This window comes from Homarus americanus, unplaced genomic scaffold (assembly GCF_018991925.1).
Source record: "Homarus americanus isolate GMGI-L3 unplaced genomic scaffold, GMGI_Hamer_2.0 scaffold44669, whole genome shotgun sequence".
Classification (NCBI taxonomy): domain Eukaryota; kingdom Metazoa; phylum Arthropoda; class Malacostraca; order Decapoda; family Nephropidae; genus Homarus; species Homarus americanus.
The window spans coordinates 38,161-45,434 of NW_024746305.1; positions in this window are offsets into that span (position 1 = coordinate 38,161).

The following is a 7,274-nucleotide window of genomic DNA, read 5'->3' on the forward strand; positions in this document are numbered from 1 at the left end:
GCAGACTGATGAATGTTTTCTTCTTTATTTGATGAGGTGTTACTGACATGTTAAATATTGAAAAGCCCTGTTGTAAAACTTTTTCAGCCATTGAAACTTCTTCGAAGGTAATCTTGAAATCATGAGTGTAGTCTTTTATCTTGATGGCTTCCTCGATCTTCATCCAACTGTTTTGGCGTTCCAGTTCATCTTTCAGATCTTCAGATGTCTTCCTCCCGATCTCTTGGTCGACTTGACGAACGAAAACTGATCTTTTTTCTTTGTGATTTGGTGGCATGACAACAACAAGTCCTTCATTGTAAAATACATCTCTGGCTTCCTTTGAAAGGATTTTGTCTGAGTCAAAGTCATCTTTACAGATTACTTTGAAACCTTCGTTGGTGCTAAATATTCTTGTTTGTGGGACTTGCAATTTGTTGTAAGTGATTTCTGCCACTTTTCCTCTTCCAATAGAGTGTCCCATATCTCTATGTTTTATTCTAATGCTTGTAGTCATCTTCCTTGATTACAGCCCAATCCTACCTATAACACAGGGCTCCTGCCTGGGAGCAGTGACCCCGCCCCCCCCTCTTGGACGGGCGTCGGGCTCGAAGGGTTCTGCGCCCAGGTTACCTGTGACTATAGTTATGTCTAAAAAGTTGCCACCTACCGGTGACCCCCGGACAAGGGGTGCCCTGCACTATCACAGGTTCCCTTGCCGGATCGACCGTATCGCTAAGTCCCGCCTCCCGTTCAAGGAACGGAGTGCATGAGGGGGATGAAAAAAGGAAAGAAGAGGACTTAGAGAGTAGAGACAGTCTACCTACCACGCCATGTTCGGTTAGCCAATCAGAGCACCGCAGTAAACGTGCATGTATCACGCCACCGTGGGGCACCACTGATTGGCCAATCCACGACGTAGACGCACGGGTAGTAGTCAAAATTTGGGGAGCCCAAATATATGTTTTTCAGAAGTTGGAATGTTTCGTACAATCTGAGATGGTAATTGCACCGTCGCTATGTTGGGTAAGTACAATCACTAGGATTGAGTGTCCTATCACAACAAAGTTGCAGACTGCTCAAACATACAGCAGAAGAGGCAAGTCTTCACAGCTCCAGGTCCAGCAGTCAGAGGTAGGTCACGGCCACGTGAGGTCTTATATAGCGGGGGTAGGTGTGGCTTGATAGTTGACCTCCGCTATGAAAGGCGGTGCTGGTTGCCGACCTAGACCACGAGGCCCAGGCTGGGGAATTCGAAGAGGGTCGGCTACTCAGCGACAAACGGCGTTTGTAGGGGAGGAATCCACTACACCACGACTGAGCCACGACTGGAGAAACTTACCAGCCAGATCCAGGCTCAAGACTCCCATTAGATGAGATTACCCAACTCTGATTTCCAGGTTGATTAGAGACATTTTCATTTTTAGTTAGTTTTTGTGGGATGTGACAAAACAATAGTATTTCATCTCGACATTGAAGTACATGTTTCGTTAAGATTAAGCCTTGTAGTGGATTTCTCCCCTACAAACGCTGTTTGTCGCTGAGTAGCCGACCCCACCAATTCCCCAGTGTATGCCTCGTGGTCTAGGTCAACCAGCGCCGCCATACATCACGGAGCGGGGGTCAACTACTAAGCCACGCCAACCCCGCTATTTAAGACCTGACCTCGTCGTGATCGCTCTCTTTCTACCTACACCGAGACGGGTGCCTCCGTTATTTAAATACCCTGCTCGTCTCTACCAATATGCACTAATACGCATGCGCTTCTAGTGGATTCGCGGACACTTCCACAACTTGCCTGAAGCTGTCTGAAGCTTCCATACACATCGACACATAGAGGGCAGGGATTTATAGGACCAACTCACACATACAAGTACCAACTAAAAAGTAGACGCGAACACTAATAGCCTAACCGTAATACATCTAAAAGAGTGAGCGAAAACTATAGCCTACTCCACCGGCACAATATTATGTTGTGTGTTTTAGGTTACTGGCGTATCAGCGAAATGAAAGTTTTGGTAATGTTGCTGCTGATGTACTAAGTTCTTCTCCCAAGGCTAGAAGTTCTCCCAAGGCTTCTCGACCCTCCAGTCAACCCTCAGCGACCCCCTGGGTGGTCGCGACCCACAGGTTGAGAACCCCTGCCTGAGTGAGTCTACGCCTCTCGAGGGAGTGCAAATTAAGATGCTTTAGTTTGTCTCTGTACTCAAAGTTCCTAATGCCTAGAATTAATCTTGTCATCCTCCTCTGAATGCTTTATAGGGATTCTATATCCATTCTGTAGTACAGTGACCAGAACTAAACCGCAAAATTTAAGTGAGGTCTCACAAGGGTAAGATTTAATTTTAGGATAACTTTGCTCGTCTTGGAACTAACACTCCTCTGTAATAATGTAGCAGACGCCTTGTCTCACATTCCAGCTAGTCATGCGTCAGCCTAAGGGATGACTTAGGCCTATTTTGGGGAGGGGGTGTTACATATGTCCATGTATTTACATAATCATTAAGATGTGTACTGTATATTCTTTTTCTATCAGTCATCGTTCCAAGTGCGGTTTTCTATGAAAGACAAGGAGATATAAGAGATGTATGTCCTTTGTAATAATTAGTTTATTTTTTGCATTGGCTATGATTCATATTTGTTCAATGTAATTTCTAATATTTTGTAATCATATAATATTATGTACTTATATGGAGAAGTTTTGAGTCAATATTCTAATTGTAAAAGATGTATTGTTTGTTTATGTTTAGGAGCTGCCTTCCTCCATGGGTGAATACAGTAAGGGGTGTGGATGTGAGACCAGGAAAGTGATTGTAATCGTGTTTTATCCATTGTGTATCCTACACTTATGTATTGATTTACTCACAGTCATTTGGGGTGAATACTAGGTGATACTTTTGTGAATGGAGGAAGAGCCATTTTATGGGATTAAGATAGATAAATTACTAAATCAGTTGGGTCACAAGGCCATGCAGTGATAATGTCTGTACTCTTGTTTATTGTAAATACAATATTTATTAATTGTTATAAGCTGGTATTACTTACAATCGTGATTATGCAATTTAATGATGTATTCTCACAGTGTAATTATATCAAATGTCATCCTCAATTTTCTGTTGGAGGTAGCAAAGTATTGTCTAAGTGATTCTGGTCTGTTAACCAAAGCTGTTATTTCAGAACGTAAGTCTGATTAGTGGGCCTAGGGGTTGGAGCACTGCTGAAAGAGGAGGATTATTCAGAAGTGGCCATGACAAGTACCAAGACTGAAGTCCTTGGTATAGCTACATGCCTCCTTAAAGGATACACAGGAGGTTCTTTTCCGAAGGTATCCATGAATGCATCTTAAGATATCATCTTTAATGCCGAATTCAACTGGCTGATCAAGCCTAATATCTCTATTTGCAACAGTAAAGGTGATGTGTACTCTGTTGTGGTAGAAAATCATACAAAGAGAATGCGTTCCATCACCTTGCTAAAGCAAGAGGTGAGGAAAATGGGTCTGAATTTGGCAGTGCCACATTTTGGAATGGCTACTATTGTGCTGGAGGTTCAGGCATTGGGAACATATCCCGTGCAGAGACAGAGATTGTGAAACAGGAGAAGGTGGTTGCCAGGGACTTTCAGGAGCAATCAGAGAACTGAGTAAGTGACACCATCATTACCGGGGGTCAGTTGCCTTACCCTGAATGAGGGCACGCCGCAGTTTCTTCTCGGCTATCTCCACTGTAACCTCTTCATCGACCTTCAGCAACGCCGCCATGAGATGAAAAGAGCATAGATTTGACTGGGAAGAAAGGACCTCTTGAATGTGGTCCAAGTGATTATGGGCTTAGAATTGTTCAAACCATGTTTTGACAAGATCTTGTGCGTACTCTGCTGGGCTGTGATGAAGGACACTACAAGATTTTTTTTTTTCACATCTTGTTGATGAAGTGCCACATGGCTCCCAAGCAAGTCTGATGGTTAATGCTGTTTGTAAGAATATGCCAGGACTGTCAAGGGTCAGTTCACCTTGGAATAAGATACCATCCTCCACTGCCTTTTTTCCGCCTGGAGGATACGTTCATCAAGGGTCCAGGCGTAGGCTTCGGAGCTATGTTTGAAGTATGGCCGAGACATAGCTACTGTGGAAGTTATGTGTGGAGTTCACCAGGGAGGATTATAATTTCGCCGACGATTTTAAATCAAGTGTGGGGAGAAGGTTAGATATGTACGAGATATAGGTACGACAGTGCTTCAGAGGGATGGTAAAATGGGTACGACTCTGGATCGGGGAAGGTCCAGTTGGGAGTGAGTAATGGAAGCTGAGGGCGACGTGGTCGGAGAAGAGGGTAGGAATGGATGCCACTAGTCTAGAAGTAATGATATAATTAAGGGTACCCCCACGAGAGTGAGTGGCACCACTAGTATTCCAGCAATTCCCATTTTGGCTGGAATTACAAGAGAGGTCCCCAAGCTCAGAGTGTCGAGCATTGAAATCTCCCATGTAGATCATGCCAGAGATTGGATGAATAAAGTGGACAGAGAGATTAATCCTGACAGGGGTAGAGTAGACGTTGCAGAGACGGATCTTGCCGTCACCCACTGCTATCTCAAGACGCTGGAAGGTCATACTGTCATCCTCAGAATAGCGAAGAAGTCAATGTGGTATGGAGGGGCGGATACAGCTGATGAGACCATTCCTGACAAGATTAACATAGGGAATGTAGCCAGTAAGTGGAGGAGCCTTCCCTCGAAATAGAGATCGGGCAGCAAAGACTTCCTGGATGAATGTAACATCCGGATGATGGTGATAATCATGACCTTCAAGTGCAGCGAGTTTCGTATCGTTCCTGATTCCACAGGCATTCCAAGAGATAATGTGAAGAGGAGTTTGATGTAGTCAGCTCGGTGGACAAAAGATGGAGGTATAGGAGCGGACTAGGAAGTGGCCAGAGATAAAGTTGCCCTTGAGATGGGATGCACGTGGATTGGAAGCTGTACGTGGTCGGGTGAGGTGCAAGTTCCTAGTTTGGCAGCTTCTGTGCTGTAGTCATTGTAGTGCACGAGGGACGCACGTGCTGTGAAGCAGAAGCCTTTGTATTCTTGAGACGATTGGTGGAGGTAGAGGCCTGGTGGCAAAGCAAAGCAGGAGGGGACCAAACTTCCCTGGGAGGCATATCCCCGTCACTTAGCGCTCGGTCGGCCTCCAGATTGCAAGGGTGACGGATCCGGGGTACTCCATAACGCCCCTGGACACCACGACAGGCAGCTCACAGAGCGGTGGTGACAATATCACCACAGCGTAACTACCCTGTCACACAGAGTGGTGGAATAGGGTAGAGGTGCTGGGGGTGGTTGGGTAGTTTGTTAATACGTTACTACTGCGTCACACTCTTCGCACTGCGCATGCGCAGACGCGAAAATAACCGACCAGAGAGTCCAGGTAGAAAGTCCAGATATTTTATCAATAGTTCTGTCTAAGTCCGGCAACTTAAAATTTCATAAGTGACACTAGTGATAACTGGGTCTTACTGCACCTACTTGAGATAGTCGATTCACTAGATTCATCAGGATTGTGAATTGTAGGGAGTGCTCTGAATTTTTTCTAAGGATTCTTTAGCCATTCTGCAGTAAGGTGACCAGAGCTGAACCTCGTAATCCAAGTGAGGTCTCTTAAGCGCAAGATATATTGTGGTTCAGGATAACCTCGCTAGTCTTGTAACTAACACTCCTTTGTATGATCCCAAGTACTTTGTTAACCTTATATTGATAAAATACACATTGTTGTCTTGGTTTAAGAGTCATGCCTATCATTCCTCATAAATCTTTCTCACAGTCGGATTTCTTTATAACAACGTTGTTCATTTGATTTGGTTTTCTGTGTACATCTCCTAGAATAAATACTTTACATTCGTCCACATTAAATTTCATCTGCCACTTTTCAGACAATGCAAAAAAATTTTTTAGATCTTCCTGCAGTCTTGCGGAGTCCTCCTCATATTTAATTATCGCCATATTTTAGTGTCATCAGCAATTTTACTTATGTTGCTGTCTATGCCTATATTTATGTCGTTATGTATAAAATAAATATTAATGGTCCAAGTACTGGGCGTTGGGGTACTCCATTAGTTACGTTACCCCCAAAGACTTTGCTAATGTTGAGTTATACCACATCATAAACGTGTCTGTCATCCACTGATTCGAAACAGTTAAACAGAATGTTAATAAATATGTCAGACATGAACGTCCATTTGTAAAACCATGTTGTAAATCATTGATCAACTTGTGTTTCTCGGGGTGATTTCGAATACAGTTTGAAATTATTGCTAACAGCAATTTGCCTACTGTCGAAGTTAAACTAATTGGACAGTAGTTAGAGGGTAGTGATCTATCTCCCTTCTTGAAAATCGATATCACATTCGCTATCTCCAGGATTCTGATACTACAACTGTTTTTAATTGTTAAACAAATATGCTAAGGGTTGCTGGTGCGTTATCCAGGTTGGATGTGAGTAAGGTGCATGGACCGAACGGAATACCCCCTCGTGTTCTGACGGAGTGTGCTAATACTCTGGCCCCAATGTTTGCTCGCCTCTTTCGCCTTTGCCTCAAAACCCAAACTTTTCCTTCTTTTTGGAAGCATGCCTCGGTTCAGCCCATCTTGATGAAGGGTGACCATTCCAATCCCTCTAACTATCGCCCTATTGCCCTAACTTCATCCCTCTCTAAGATTTTCGAAACTATATTGAACTCTCATTTTCTCCGTCATCTTGAACGTTTTCTCTTTTGTCGGATCCCTAGTATGACTTTCGCCAGGGGAGATCTACTGGTGATCTGCTCTCTTACTGCACCCATCTTTAGTCATCCTCTCTTAGGTATTATGGGGAAACTTTCGTCGTGGCCCTCGACATCTTCAAAGCATTTGACAGGGTATAGCACAAGTCTTTGCTTTCTAACCTACCCTCTTATGGTTTCTCTCCCCCACTTTGTTCTATAATTTCTAGCTTCCCTGAGAACCGAACCATAGCAGTTGTTGTTCAGGGATTCTCTCGCTCATTCTGTACCAATAGTGGTGTGCACAGGGTTCTGTTCTTTCATCTACTCTCTTCCTTCATTTTAACAAAGATTTACTTCATACTACGGCTAATTCTATCCATTCTTACGCTGATGATTCTACTCTTTACTCTTCTTCACGTTTTTCCCTTCCCCTAATTCTCAAACTAGATCTGTTTCTAGAGCTGATATTATCTCATCTATCAATGCGGATCTGTCTCCGAATGGGGAGGTAGAAACTTGGTTAAATTCTATAGTAAT